This window comes from Lissotriton vulgaris, chromosome 4_1 (assembly GCF_964263255.1).
Source record: "Lissotriton vulgaris chromosome 4_1, aLisVul1.2, whole genome shotgun sequence".
Taxonomy (NCBI): domain Eukaryota; kingdom Metazoa; phylum Chordata; class Amphibia; order Caudata; family Salamandridae; genus Lissotriton; species Lissotriton vulgaris.
In genome coordinates this window covers 1,255,987,735-1,256,004,431 of record NC_141691.1, presented here as the reverse complement: position 1 = coordinate 1,256,004,431, position 16,697 = coordinate 1,255,987,735, and the positions used below count along the sequence as shown (strand labels likewise).

At 41.9% G+C, this 16,697-nt stretch overlaps 1 protein-coding gene across 1 annotated transcript in view; it reads left to right on the top strand.

Moving 5' to 3' along the window:
- The window catches only part of LOC147723109 (coiled-coil domain-containing protein 102A-like), a 512,857-nt gene that overhangs the window by 373,280 nt on the left and 122,880 nt on the right, over positions 1-16,697 (top strand). The gene's annotated exons all lie outside the window — the stretch shown is intronic.

Sequence of the window (16,697 nt, the reverse complement as noted above, 5' to 3'; positions counted from 1 at the left end):
AAACACAACTTCATGTCTTAAGCACACAGAAGCTGAACAAACTTCACCCTACTGGTTTCCATCATGGAATTCAGTAGCATACGTGTAAACCCTTCATGAACAGTGGTGGGACGGAGGCTGCGGTGAATGTCTTTTTTAATCTGTTTATGAAATTATGTGCAAAACTCCACCTGTAGTTCCTAAAAAAACATTGCCCAGAAGTATGATATATGACAGTCACAATGTGAGACCCAGTGGAAATCGTCAAATGTTTTAGCAGATTTGTAAAAGAATTGCCAATGAGTCACCTGTCTGTGACTAATGAATTCCATGTGATCTGTTTGTAGATCAACCCTTCTTGTGGCAGGATAGAGGGGGGTTAGAAAAAATTATAAGTACCAGAATACGGCTAAGCATGTGAAGATGATTCAGTGTGGTAAGGCAGTCCTAGGAGCTTTCATCTGTGTAGATTGTTGTCTAGAAAGAGAAGTTACTTAGAAGCCGAGCAAGCTTAGTCTCTCCCTCGACTCTTATCTTTTTGCATGAGTAGTTTGGTTGCACTCCTGGAAGTAAATAGTAAGCCATACTTCAGCCTGCTTAAAACTCATCCATTCATAGAAAAGGCTTTGTTAATCAGGCCCTCCATGTCACAGATGTCACATAGACATCTGGCCGGTCTCACTACTTAAATAAAAATGCAGCTGCCTTGTTTAGTTATAGATAAGACTGTCTTGTTTAATATTAAGGTAAAACTATCCTTTATCACCTAAAGATACTAAAGGCATTGCCTCTAAATACCTTCCCTGTGGCTAATCCATATTTTAAACTGGTGTTTCTTTACTACTCTATTTAGAAACGCATAGTCTGATATTAAAACGGTAATCATAAATGTACAAAATTGTGAGATTAATTGCATGTACTAAATATTGAGTCTACAAACCTCATAAAGCCAAACAGGTGAAGTTTTATAGGGAGACTGAAGCCATGTTAATCACAGTAGGGAAGCTGATCGGCATTTGTGAGGTTTTCCGAGATGGCGCTAAATGTGACATGGCAGTCATGTTGCCCAGATTCCCACTGTACCCATCTTCAGGAGTGACCATGAAGTACCGCTTCTGTGGAAAAGTGTAAAAAAAACTGTGAATGTCTGTAAAAACCTGGGCCTAGAATGGACATGGCTGCTAAACGTAATTGCCTCCGGTATTGCCACCCACAGCGCAGAAACAAAAAAATGTTAGAAAATTTAGAAGTTGTCCTAGAGAAATGCGAATATGCCTATCATAACACTTTCATTAGATATTTGCTCACCACTTGTTAGTAATCATGAGCTGAGTGCATGAGCTACTGAACCCAGCTCCTGCTCAAACACTCACTCTGTGATGGCAGCGACAGTAAGAAGGGGCCCAAGGGCCGCCAGACTGGAGTCCGTCAGGAGCAGGAGGAAGATGCACCGGATCAGGTGTGGACTGCCCAGGAAGACCCAGTGCAGCAGGTAACAGACATTGGGGAGAGGGCATATGACCTTGAAATAACAGTGGACACCCGTATTGAAGACCAGGAACAGCTCTGGCAGTGCCCAGTCGAGATCCCCAACCTGACAGCGGAGGCCGAGCACTATGTCTGACGCCTGGTGGAGCTGCACTGTTCCGCTATTGAGGAGATCGGCCTTGGTTCATCCCCTGACCGTCACCTACCCAGTCGGACTTTGGGCAAAGTTTTTCTCCCCAGCTCCCTGTCTTGCCCACCCCCTCCCCCATAGTATTTCTGTGACTCTGCTTTTTCCTTGTCTTCTATCTATCTGTTCATATTTAGCATTATTTCGTTCTTTGTCTACTTCCTTGCTCCTATCCCCTCTCACCTGAATCTTTCCCCTTGCTTGCTACACTGCCTAGCCCCCTGTCCTTTTGTGCCCTTTGACTAAGCACTCCTTCTCCCCCTTTTGGGGTAAGATCCAAGATATATACGCTGGAGTCTTAGCATACCTACTGAGAGAGTCCACAGCGCCAAAGGGAGCTACTCAGAATTGAGGGATTGTATGGCTCCCCTTGCCAAAGCACTCCCTCTCCCCTTTTTGGGGAAGGATCCAGTAAAGTAGGCCTTGGAGTTTCAGAGACCCCTCTGAGAGAGTCCACTGCTCTTAAGGAGCCTCTCGCAACAGAGATGGGGAATTGATAACACTCCCCCTGGGTTTACAGCTTACCGGACTTTGGGTGCAGCTTTGACTTGCCTATCGGTTTGTGCCTCCGTCGCCCTTACCCTCCTCTTACCTTGCCGTGTCTCTAATCCTCCCCATCTCTTTCCCTCCTCCACTCTCTGTCTACTTCCCATGCTCCTACCCTCCCATTCCCTGGAATATCTCCCCTTGCCTGCTTTCACCAACTAGCCCCCTGTCCTTTTGTGCCCTTTGACTAAGCACTCCTTCTCCCCTTTTTGGGGAAAGATCAAAGTTATATACGCTGGAGTCTCAGAATACCCGCTGAGAGAGTCCACAGCGCTAAGGGAGCCACTCACAATTGAGGTATGGTATGGCACCCCTTGCCAAAGCACTCCCTCTCCCCTTTTTGGGAAGGATCCAGTAAATAGGCCTTGAAGTCTCAGAGAACCCTCTGAGAGAGTCCACTGCTCTTAAGGGGGCCTCTCGCAACAGAGATGGGGAAAGTATACCACTCCCCCTGGAATCACAGCTTCTGGACTTTGGGCTCAGCTTTGACTCGCCTACCGGTTTGTGTCCCGGTCACACCCCCTCCTCTTGCCATGCCGTGTGTCTAACCCTCCCCTGCTCTTTCCCTACTCCACTCTCTGTCTACTTCCCAAGCTCTTGCCCCCACTCCCTGGAATATCTCCCCTTGCCAGATTTTTCCCCTACCTATATGTTCCTTTTTGTTTGTCTCAACCATATTTGTATCTAAAATTGCCCAGCTCTAATAACTGTGTAACCTTTGTAAAGCTGTAACCTGCAATTTATTGTCTGATACCCATGTAAAGCGCTCTGATACCTCCGGGTCTAGCCAGCGCTATATAAAACCTTTTAAAGAAATAAATAAATATTGAATGAATTTGTTCCAGAGCCCAGAACCGCAGGCACTCTTCCACAAGTTGTTCTGCATTCAACCATTCCACTTCTTAGGGTTTGCCTACAATTGTTAGGCTGTTGCAATCTATATGCTCCTATGCGTTCTCTACCCTTTCTTCAAGGAATTGTGTTGTGACCATCAGGCATTTCACTTTGTGTCCAAGAGTTTGCAGGGTGTCTTATGCTTCTGAAATTTAACTTTCCACTAATGTGACTTGTTTATCCACATTACATAGACACTGGTGCAACCGGGAAACGGTCCCACCTACCTCACAAAATTTTGTTTCAAGTGACATATGGGATGTCTGTATTTCCTACAGAATAGCATCTGTTGATGCTGTTGTGTGTAGAGAGTCTTTCAGGCCTTTCTGATCGAGGAGTGAACTGAGGAGGTGTGTCATGAGACATCTTCGCACATTATTAGATGTTTTTCTGTACATTCTGATTAGTGTTTTTGTCCTTTACCATGATGTCAGTATTAGGGTATGCTATGACATAAGTTGAGGTATTTGAACACGTTTGATCCCTCTGGGGATAAACTGTGTTCTGGTAATAATGAGGTTTCCCAGTATTCTGTGCCTAAGTCTAGAAAAAGTTGAAAGCCACACCCCTTCCCATGTATTGTGAAGATCAGAGTTGTAAACTAAATACACCTCTCACACTGGTCAACATGTTTCTGCCCATAGGTGGCCCCCAAAATGGGTTCCTGGGCACTTGTCAGGACCCAAGATATTAGTCACTCTGTTTACAGTGTTTATAAATACAAAATATACTTGCCAGCCCAAAGATCAAGGTGGCAACAATGATTGATGGCCTGTGTGTTTAATTGGTCCACCGTCATTCTAGAAAATCAAAGAAGGAAAGAAAGAATAAATCAAAATTGCAAGTCGATTCTATACACATCATTTGAGGATTTCAAGTGCGCATTACTTATACATTATGAGTGATCATCCATTAGTATTGGCATATGTCCATATTACAACAACATTTAGTAATCACAGGATCCTTGTCCTAATAATTGTATGTATAGTTTTAGTCCTAGTTATTTAGGCTGTCTTACCTGTTCAAAGAGTCAGTGAAATCCACCCTTAAGCCACTGAGTATATCCATAAGCTCCCCACTGAAAAATTAATTGTGAAAGGGCCCATATGACCTGACAGTATCACAGCACTTTGTGCATAATCTTCGGGTGTTTGGGGGGAGAGATGTATCCTCCCACCGACATGTTGAGTCCGCCCGTCATCCTAGCGGTGAATGGGACCGCCCGCCATAAGGGCGGGGGTCCCGGGGGTGGCATTAGGATGTGCCCGCCACTGTGGCGGGCACATCCTGCATTTCTAGCATTGTGTCGGGCGGAGCGCTCAGCACCGCCCGCCACAATGCTAGAAATGCTTGTCAGCATTTGCATATACAAAGCGGCAGGCACCGCGCGGTGCCTGCCGCTTTGTATATGCAAATGAAGGGGGGTACCATAGGTACCCCCCCATGTGCACCCCCCACCTGTACTTCACTCTGGGGGCCCACAGGGGGCCCCCAGAGTGAACACTGCATGCCTTTCCGTGGCGGCATTGCCGCCACGGAAAGGCATTGAGACCAGCCCATTGTAATATGGCGGGCGGTGTCTAACAGACACCGCCACCATGTTACTGGTTTTCCGCCCCGGCCGCAAGGCGACCGGGGCGGAAAACATGCGGGCGGTGTTTGTCACCGCTGCGGTCCCCTCCGCCATCGTAATATGGCGGGCGGGAATGCAGGGAAGGATGGCGGGCGGATTGCCTCCGCCAGGGTGGCGGTGGCCACCGCTACCCTGGCGGAGGCAATCCACCCGCCATCCTAATGGGCCCCTTAGTGTTTAGAATAATTCAAGCATTCCATCCATCACTTTTTGTATCCTTAATATATTAAATACAGCAGTAGCCAGATTAGTATTAAATGTGTTATCCGTCTGTGATACAAAACTGTTTGGCATGTGATCTACCTACTATCCAATCCAAAGAGATATTCTATTCCTTATTGATAATATAAATTACGGGGTTTGCTGAAAATCAGGGCCCTGCGCTGCTGTTACCCACTAGGCCAGTAACCTTGCTGGCATAACATTTACTGAACATTAATAGGTTTCTTTGGGGAGCTATTATCATTACCATAAACTCTTTCTACTTGGTTACATTTAGTACTTCCCTTTATTCGATACTTTGACAAAAGACAAATATATGACAAAAATCTTATATAACACAATAATAAAATCATCTTATTTACATGATTAATACAGCTTTTCACATTGCTATCAATATGCAATCTGTAAGTGTATGTTGTTTCCTTCATAGTTATTGAAGAAGGGACATATTTCCACTGAAAAACTGACTTTCACAGCCTATTTGCCATTATTGTGGTTTAAACATTGGAATCATTAAATCCAAATTGATTCATGAAATCAGAAGGTTGATCCACACTTTAACGGGTCCTTGTGTTTGTTAAGGATTAAAGCTATGCAGGTCTCCTTCCAGGAGGCAGAAACGTTATGGTTATTGCTATCAAAAGAGTTGAAGAGATTTATTAGAGGAGGCAAAATAGTAATAAAGGCTTTGTAGAATTCTGCAGTAATAGAATTTCACAATTTGAGTAGATATGACACCATGGATATTCAAGTCTTTACAATAATTATGCTTCTGCAAGAGGGAGGGTCATTGTTACCCTTATATAAATGCATATAATACTCCTGGATGTGGAGATTATTGGTTCTCTCTCATGAAAAATATTACACTCGGTGTCATAAATAGCTGCAATGTGATTTTTTACCACTTGATCTTTTAGTTGTAGAGCTAGGATGCTTACTGTATTTCACTATTACCAAAGGAAGGTAATTGATTTTGTCGAGTTTGACAACTGCATTATCCTATAATTAGTTTTAGTCCTTGTGTTAGTAGTAGTTAGCTAAATAAATAATCTCTCCTAGGTGAGATCATAACTGTGTTATGACAGGGGAAGTGCATACTCAATTTCTAATATTTTTTATAGCAGTTGTGAGATGGTTTGTGCTAATAGTTAGGATGTATGGCTTTATAGCAAGAACTGTCGACTTTGGACCGGGTCAACATCTTATGATACTGGGCAAATCACAAATCTCCCAATGCCTAAAGCAAAAAAAGAATGCGTCCTTGTGTAATGTAAGTGGTGCTCATGTAAACTGCCTCAATACCTGTTGTGTTGAATTTGCGCAATATTAAACAGTAAAAAAATATATATCATCATTTCTATCTTTAGAAATAGTAAAGTTGAGAGTTGAGCCTCTTGTAACAGCTTTCATACAATACCATGCTACATTGGGAGAGGCAGAGTGCTCATTGTTATTGATCCTTTCCTCTATCAATTTGTTAATATAGACGTGATCATTTGAGTCAAAATGGAGTCTTCTATCAAACGTCCAGGATTGCTAAATATCAAGGAAAATTAAAATACTTCCCCGCAATATTTAGCTTGACTGGGTTGTGATCAGATTCCATCCGCTGGCGTATCAGAATTGTTATATTAGAAATTTGTCTTGGGGATTTCAAGAACACATCTATTCTGGAACATGGTTTATGTGGAGCCAAATAAAATGTGAAGACTGGTTGTGAGGGTCGATACACAGACCAGGCATCTGAGATCTCTAAGGAAGTCGTTATATGCAGCCCTGGAAATCGCATTCGTTAGGTTGAAAAGTGGGCCTCTTGAATCTTTTCTAGGTTCAAAAGCAAGTTTAATAAAATAAAATTAATGGATCTTCTAAGTTAGGAAATTCCAACACCAGTTGTTGGAATTTCGTGACAAAGCTTTCAGCTGTGTAAACACACCATAGTTTTACTGTTAATGATTCCTTAGGAGTCTTTTGTAATTGCAATTAACCCTCTGCACTTGCTAAGTACACATTTTAATGAGTAATGTGACCCCTCGTGTGGACTTATTTTTATGTGTGGCCACTAGGAGCCACACTACGATCTTTAAATTCTTTAAAGGTTCTGAGAACCTTTGCATGTTGATACTGGCTACAGGACCCCTCCCAGCCTAAGCTCAAGGGACAGGGGTTTCCTGCTCCACACCATCACCTACCCATTCAGCGTTGTGAGAGAGCTGGAACCCATACTCCTAAATTCTTTAGACCAATGTTTATTTTTATGCAGCATGAGGGGTAAAGAGAAAATCCCTTTCAAAATATCTAGACGGTAAATGTCCATGCTTCCAGGAAAAAATCCAGACCAACAACCAATTCAGGTTTGTTTGTTTAATTAAAATTTTTAAACAGATTAATATACACCAATTGAAGCATTATGGTGTAGAAATACAAAGTAAACAGAATGAAGCTAAATCTCTGAAAGTGATTGATGCGGTATGGCAAAAAGAAAACAGCTAACTCGATCACTGCAACTTAGGTTATCAAAAGACACAAATGCACTTTGGATTGCATCAAGTTTCAGGTAACAGCCCTAATAATCCCTAACTATCCCCACACTTCCCTAAAATGTGAATCCTAGTCTTAACAGGTTTAGGAAAGGAAAGGAGAAAAAGGTTTTAGCTTCCTAAAAAGTAACTCCAAGCAGGGTCATGTGGCAAGAAGCCACAAAGTCAAAGGCAAGTTTTGTACCTCTAGGAATCCTAAAGCAGAGTGTCAGCTCTCCCTAACTACATTATAAAATAAGCAATCACTAAATTAAAGCACTTCCATCGTGCCATGGGTACATTTGCACCTCCACTGGTCTCTGGCTTTCCCTCTTCGCCTCCATTTTCACACGCTGAAATATTTTATATGTCCTTGGCACCACCTCTTATTCCCATCTATTATCACTTTCTCCTTCTCAGCCATCTCTATCTACTAGGACGATAATTCAGTATCTCAATTAATGAAGCATGTCCCCCTGCAGTGGGAACACATTCCACAATGGAAGCACGATGCAAATTCTAACGTTAGCTGAAAATTTTATTAGAGATGCATTTCAGGCATACAGTTAGGCTAAATTAGCAAAGCACAGATTACATTATTTGTACATTTTCCATAAAGCACTATGAATACTTTCAGCACGTTTAAACAATTATGAGTGGAAAGTCTGAGTTCGCTAAAGGTTATGAATGAAATATTATAAAATTTTGGTGTAAGGGGGACTGTGTCCCTATGCCATATAGAATGCCACAGCAGGAGTGGTGCCATTTTGATAGAATCCATAATGCATGGTAGAGTCAGTTCCATATGAAGCACATAATTCGAGTATGACTGGGGTAGGGAGGTAAAAGATTTAAAAATGTTATTCTCAATGGATTGCAGAGAATCACTGGGAGCCATACCCCATACTGCTGCCCCATACACCGCTGCCATCTTTGTTTTTGCATGCTAATTTTTTTTGTGAAATTAGAGGTTTGGCTCCCAACCTTTTAGAAAAGGTTTTAGCGCCACTAGACTTCTCTGCATACCCATTGCTCTACCCTCTAGCAATTTGGACCATGATTGATTTTTATCAAAGAGAACACCTAAATAGGGAAACAAGTCCACCACCTCAATTTTACCGGAGTCCATAAAGAAATATTGTGGTCTTTCTCGTTTCCCTGCCCCAGCAATAATTATAAAATATTTGGTCTAATTGACCTTTAAATCTAGTGAGTTCATAAAAACCGCATAGGCGATATAAGATGCTGAAGCCCCATTCCAGTTCGGGCCATCATAATGGCGTCATCAGCATACGCCAAGATCGGTAACCGCTCATCGTTGGAGAGCACGGGAACATCCAAGGCTGCGCCCACAAGATATTTTCCCACACAGTTGGTATGGATGGAAGATAAAAATGGTGCCAGGACGCAGCCTTGCCATACCCCTTTTAAGATCAACTACAGAAGGATCCGGTGGATATAGTACCTGGAGTCAGAACTAACTGCAATCGGTCTAAGTCGCCTTTTTAAAGACCCATCCACCTGTAACTCCATTACAAAGCGGAAAGTAATTGAGATATTCACTCAGAGAGCCCAATATTTAAGAAGAGAAAAAAACTTCCACACTCAGTCAGCTCGTCTGTATGAATTAACCCCAGTGCTGGAGGAGGGAAGCTACTTTTATTTGGCTGATGTTACATTGCCACATCACAATACATTTTACTAAGATTTCGCCTTAATTTGATGCCATTGATGGTAGGATATCCAGGGAAGAAATATAAACATTCTGATCTCGTGTGACAAGTTATCCCCAGAAAATGATCTTCATCTTTTATTCCTTTGTGGTTTTTACCGCCAGGAAAACGATAATTTTATGGTACCGATTTTTAAGAGTTACAATTTTAAATTCTGTCTTGTAGCATTGTGTTTTTCTCAAATACTTGCAGAATTCTTTTTTGTGTTTCTTGCTAGCACCGTTCTTATGGGAATGTTTGAAAAAGAGGAAGCAGGTTGGCTCATAAGACGATTTAGGAATGGTTCACAAACTCTTATTGTATTTGTATATGTATATAGATGAAATAGATTTTAACCAAATTGGATGTTAGCGCATGTTTAGGTATCAGGACTTATGCTATTTTTATCTATATCTTTTCTTAAACTGTGACTGTAAATACTTTTATGATCTTATGTGTAAGATGAAATAAAGGATTTTAAATGAATGAAATGTTTAAGAAGTCAATAAACACATTTACTTTGTTATCTCTTCACAAAGTATTAATTCACCTTCTTGTCAGTACATTTCTAAAATACACATGAAAGTCTAATTAATCAGAAGATGTAATCATCTTGTAATCTTCTTTCTTCTCTTCATGTATTATTCACACAAAGTATATTTGAGTGCAAACTAACCATGATTATAACACACTCTTAATGTTACTTTAAAATGGCCTAAAATACTTTCCTGGACTAATGCAGGAGTAGCCAGGAGCAATCTTTTAACTAAGAGCACCAAAGACCAGCACAGTATTGCAATGGCCACAAAACTTCACTGGGTCCAAGCTTCAGCCACTGGGGACGAACCTCTTCTGTGTTGCAACCCCTGTAGCTTCACCACAGGGCCCCCAAGGCTGAAACCCACCGTGGCACTTGACCCCAATCAGTCCCTGGGCTCCTCCGCTGTTTCAATAGGCTGCCTTTGTCCCTCTTGCCTCACCTAGCTCCGCTCTTTGCTGCCTGTAAAGCTCCCTGCAAAAGTAGCATTGCCGGTCCCCTCAGCCGCAGTATTGCCCCTCAGCAACTCCCCATGAAGATGGGGAGCTCTGCTCTCTTCAAGATGGCATCAGACATCCCATCACCAGCAAAATGAAATTAGGATGCCGTTGGGGGGGGGGGGGATTAGAGGTTCTCTAGAGCATGCCTGCCATCTAAGAAAATCAGCCCATGATCTGAGGGGAAGCTATGAGTGAAAATGTTCAGCTAATCATATACCTGTGAACTACTAGGTATAGGTGTAGTGGAGGAGTATGTTCCATGGGCTTTTACAACTTGCACCCCTTACTTGACTACTCACATATACCATACAAATGTCTGGAATTTCTAAAGTAATAGGAGTAACTATCAATGAGTAGAATGCAGATTTTTAAATTAAGTTTGAGAATTTGCCCCAAAATGATTGCGTAACAGTCAAGCTGAACCCATGGAAATTGGGACAGATTTTGTCCCAGAATCCACTACACTACTACAGCGTTCTTGTGAAATAAAATATGTCTAGGTGTCTCTGAAATAGTAAAATATAGATGCCCCTCAACACTACTGTTACATACAACTCTGTGCATTGGAACCACTTTGAAAAATCTGAATTAATCATTGAGATAATGAGCACAGATATGACATTGCAGAAGTATTATTTTATTTTAATGCAGCCTAATATGATTTTTAGTAACACAAAGTAAAATGTTAATAGATAGAAAACAGGTTTAGTACGTCAACTGTTTCTATAAAAGAGCTTCGACCTAACACCTCATCAGAGGTTTTTTATGTTTTATACTAAAATGCAATTTTTTGGGGGCTATCATTTCCAAAACTACTTCATAAAAAGATTCACATTTTGATTTGCTGATAAACAGCTGTTACATCAAATGGCTCAGATTTTGTTTGTTGGGTTGAATGCATCTGTTCTTAATGGTAGATGGTCAATCTCACACTTTGATTGAACTGATGCACTGATCTAGCAAATAGAATGTTTAATCAGACAAGGGCTGTGTTCCATAAGTAAAACACAGTTAAATCAATTTCTTCAACCTTTTGTAGTTTAGGCTTCATACACTCCCACCCTATTGGGAATACCTAGTAATAATAATAATATTAAAGAGGTTTATAAAGCTCATGGTGACGCCATCTCGGCGTGTCCCCGCGCTGTGGAGAGAGAGACAGAACCGTGGCATGTAGACTAAGTCTATAAGGTATAAAGATACGTTTTTAAAAGTTTTCTGAACTTAGTTTCTGTTTCTGCTAACCTAAGGTTCATAGGAAGTAGGTTCCACTTATTGGCAGCTAGCACTCTGAAAGAGCGGCCTCCCAGTTTAGCTTTTTTTATACGGGTAATTTTGAGTAGGCCTGTCCCCTTAGAGCGGAGTGCTCTACTTGGCTCATAAGTATGGACCAGGTCCTTAAGATACTGTGGAGCTTTGTGCCATATAATCCTGTGGCACATTAAGAGTGCTTTAAATAGGATCCTTTTCTTAATAGGGAGCCAATGTAGAGCAGCAAGAGTGGGTTTAGATGCAGCTCTTTTGGGGAGTCTCAGGACCAAGCGTGCTGCTGTATTTTGAAGTACCTGCAGACGCCTCAGTTTTTTTTCGGTGGTTCCCAGGAATAGCACATTGCCATAATCTATACGGGAGGTCACCAAAGCTTGGGTCATGGTTCGTCTGGCCTCTAAGGGAAGTAGGTCCAGGGTGCGATTGAGTGTTTTTAGTACCCCGAAGCATTTTCCCACTAACCTGTGAATATGGCCATCATATGATAATTTGGGATCAACCCAAATGCCCAGATTCTTAGACTCTTTACAGGGAGTAGGCATCGGACCAAGACAGTTTGGCCACCACCCTATTCCCAAATAAACACACAATCCACTACCAAAAATAAATTAATACAATTAACATAATTATCAATTAATCCATTTTTTTTAAATTACCAATGAAAAATGAATTACCAATGAAAAATGTATTAATTACAGTTTAATAATTAATTAACAATGAATTCAAAATAAATACCAATAAATAAATTAACATATTTAATTAATTACAATTAAATTACTTCCCACCCAATTCCCCTATGAACCCACAACCCGCTACGGAAAATAAAATAATTAAATTCACATAATTATCAATGAATCAATTAATAAGAATTAATTACCAATTAAAAATTATTTAGCAATTAAAAATTAATTAGCAATTAATTCAAAATGAATACCAACTAATAAATTAACATATTTAATTAAATACAATTACATTACTTCCCACCCTAATCCCCTATAAACCCACAACTCGCTACAGAATTAAATTACGCAAAAATTGAATAACATAACATAAAAAACACTTTAAAAAATTCGATATTATTAAAATTTCGATATTTCTTAATAGCTATATTATATACTTCGATATTTTATCTTTCTATATTTTAAAAATCGATATTACATTACTTACCTTCAAAACAATATTTTTCACCACTATATTCTGTCCATTCGATATTTTGTCCATTCCATATTTTTACTTCGAAATTTGTGCAATTCTATATTTTTTACTCAATATGATGTCTGTATACCCAGACACACAGCATGGATTAGAGCCATAAACACTTCTCTAACACACATTTCAAATATATGACAGGTGACAACAGCAATGCAAGAATCACTCCACAAATGGAACAGGTTCAACGCAGCTAGCTGCAGCATATAATTCTCCCAACAAAGGCAGAACCAATAAAACAGAAGCAGAGGCACTGCATACTTCCATAACTTGTAACTGTACATCACAAGTCGTTGTGTACTTTACACACACACACACATTTTACATGGAAAGCATGTGCAGCACCAAGGGATGCTTCGCTCAGTTTGTGTATAGAAAGACATGTCTTGAGTGGGTGTGTGAGGGGAATAAGTGTCACTGTGATATGTATGATTAAGTGAGTTGATGTGTCGTTCTATGAGAATGAGAAGAGGAGTTTTGGAGAGATCATTGAGGTGAAAAGGTGATGATGAGGTGAAATTGTGAAGACTCAGGGTGAAGTTACATGGGTGAATTAGATAAATAAAGGCAGGCATGAAGAAGGTGAGTTGGAGAGAATAATGGGCAATAGATTGAGGTGAATGTGGAAGAAGGCAAAGCAGAAAGACTGAATAGAGGAGAGTAAAGCAAAGAAAGGACAGGGGACTGAGAATATAGAGTAAATTGAAAATACAGGGTGAGGGAGAAAGGGAATTTAAGTGGAGATAGGCTGCCAAGATGAAGAATTGGGAGCCCGTGGACGAAAACACAGTGAAGCTGTGAAGGGGGTTGAAGAGGCAGAAAAAAAACTGGAGACAAGAGTGTGGAGAATGAAAGTGCCCACTAATAGGGACTCTGAAATTAATTTGAAAATGAGCTAATATTGCCCCTTAGTCATGGTTTTCCTATAGTGGAAAGAAAGGAAGCATGGGCACAGAAAGAACAAGTTTTCAAAGGATTCATTCCCATTTTCAGAGATATTTTTACAACTTGTTGGTCTGTGTAGTAGAAATAAGCCCATAGGGTATTAAGCTTTACCATACCTTTTTCTCCACTTCTATACACGTGTCTGTTCCAAGAATAGTTTATTTCTCCAACCGGTATGATCAGCTAGTCGCAGTGTATGCACACTGGGTAACATGATTAACACAAACGGAGGGTTGTAACTCAGAATACTATTTACAGAAATATCATCTGACATAAATATTGTGTCTGAAATATTGTTTACAAGCATATCATCCCATTGGGTGTTGATTTCTTTATCAACTCCAACGGAGAGGTACTTTTAAGAAGACATTTCATACACAATATTCATGTCAGATGATATTCTGACAATGATATTCTTGTACCTCCAAAGGTGTACTATAAATACATAGGGCCGTTGGAACCTGTTCACCTCACCTTGATACAGAGAAGTAGATATCCTATGCAAATTAACTACTTCAAGAGACAAAAAAAGAATTTGTAAAAACCAGTAATTGTTCACAGTGAGACCTGTTCAGCTTCCAATTCTCATCACTACCCATGAGCCATAGCTGGATTCAGGACTGATACCAGGAAATCATTTAGACTGTATACCAGAGGTATGTGCTAACATTGAGACACAGGCAATGCATCCAGGCACATTCTCTGTGTTTCTATGTGAGTAGCTCTTATTTTCCTTTCCCGTACACCATCTGCATAATGACTCCTTTCACAGATACTTCCTGTTGTGTTCAAGAGATGTGCTTGCTAGCTGGCAGCAGTTGGAAGTTAAATTGACCACAGCTGGACCATCACACCTAATTGCCATACTAAACAGCCCATCAGAGTAAACAAATACACATCCTGTGGGGTGTCACTTGACAAGGTGTTAAGAGATAAATGGAGATTTTAAAGTATTTTGACTTTCTCATGCTTTGGCTCTAAGTAATATGTGTTCTATAAAAATTTTAGGTCTCGGCTAAAGACGCGCGGAAGCGCGTCTCCGCCGAGATCTTTTGTCAGGGACTGTGCTTCCCAGGAGACAGCCTCGGCCACGCGCATTGCCTCTGCAAGGAGGTGATTTCCGCTGGCCACGCGCTCGCGAACGTGCTCAGCTGCTGTCTCCTGGGAAGCAGCAACACCACACACGCATGCGCATAAACACACACAAGCACCCATGCACGCACGCACATACATACATACAGAGACACCCCCCCCTCAAACATACACACACACACGCGCGCGCGCGCGCACACACACACACACACGTGCACCGAGGCCCCCCCTCCCCCGCCGTCATCGTCGCACACATACATACACACGCACACGAGCATACACACACACACACGTGCACCAAGCCCCCCTCCCAGCCTTTCTGGAACTTACCTGGCCAATGTCGGAGACTCTGACCAACCTCCTGCTGGCGCGGCGCCGGGACTCTACACCGCTCACAGGAGCCCCGGGCCGCGAGACGCATCGACTCCGCCTGCCTCCTCTTCCGGTCTGGACGTGGCCCCGCCCCCGTCACAGGCGACTGTGCCTGACTTCCGGGGCGGCCGCGGCGGGCTTCCGGGGGGCATTTTTTTAATCATATGTCTGGGTGAGAGTTGGAGCCTGTGCATTATTAACTCAGTCACTGGATGCAGTATGGTGCATTATTGATTAGTTTTACCTTTCTTATTGATTGAGTATTTTTGGTCAAAAGTGCATGTTATCTTTGTGTTTGGTTTTAGCTCTGACGTGAAGAAGGGCACAGTGACCCGAATGGCATTCTTCACTTTCGATCACGCAAATGTACTGGAAAAACCAATGGGAAGATGAATGGCATTTGTTAAAATGAGCACGACATGAATAAACATGCCACGTAAATGGAAATCATCGAGGTAGTCTACATGTATTCACAAGCAGCTGTTAAATGACTGTTGAGTTCTTTTCAACCGAGATAGAAAGATGGTGCACACATGCAGCTGTTTGCATAATTGTTGAAAGAACTTGTGCTCTCAGCAATGGTGTTTTAAAGATGACACTGAACACTGTACACTGTACACTGTACACTGAGTGCAGAGTAGTGAGTGCAGAGTAGTGAGTGCAGAGTAGTGAGTGCAGAGTAGTGAGTGCAGAGTAGTGAGTAGTGAGTGCAGAGTAGTGAGTAGTGAGTGCAGAGTAGTGAGTGCAGAGTAGTGAGTGCAGAGTAGTGAGTAGTGAGTGCAGAGTAGTGAGTGCAGAGTAGTGAGTGCAGAGTAGTGAGTAGTGAGTGCAGAGTAGTGAGTGCAGAGTAGTGAGTGCAGAGTAGTGAGTGCAGAGTAGTGAGTGCAGAGTAGTGAGTGTGAGTAGTGAGTGTGAGTAGTGAGTGCAGAGTAGTGAGTGCAGAGTAGTGAGTGCAGAGTGCAGAGTAGTGAGTGCAGAGTAGTGAGTGCAGAGTAGTGAGTGCAGAGTAGTGAGTGCAGAGTGCAGAGTAGTGAGTAGTGAGTGCTGAGTAGTGAGTGCAGAGTAGTGAATGCAGAGTAGTGAGTAGTGAGTGCAGAGTAGTGAGTGCAGAGTAGTGAGTGCAGAGTACAGAGTAGTGAGTGCAGAGTGCAGAGTAGTGAGTGCAGAGTGCAGAGTAGTGAGTAGTGAGTGCAGAGTAGTGAGTAGTGAGTGCAGAGTAGTGAGTGCAGAGTAGTGAGTGCAGAGTAGTGAGTGCAGAGTAGTGAGTGCAGAGTAGTGAGTGTAGAGTAGTGAGTGCAGAGTAGTGAGTGCAGAGTGCAGAGTAGTGAGTAGTGAGTGCAGAGTAGTGAGTGCAGAGTAGTGAGTGCAGAGTAGTGAGTAGTGAGTGCAGAGTAGTGAGTAGTGAGTGCAGAGTAGTGAGTGCAGAGTAGTGAGTGCAGAGTAGTGAGTGCAGAGTAGTGAGTAGTGAGTGCAGAGTAGTGAGTGCAGAGTAGTGAGTGCAGAGTAGTGAGTGCAGAGTAGTGAGTAGTGAGTGCACAGTAGTGAGTAGTGAGTGCACAGTAGTGAGTAGTGAGTGCAGAATAGTGAGTAGT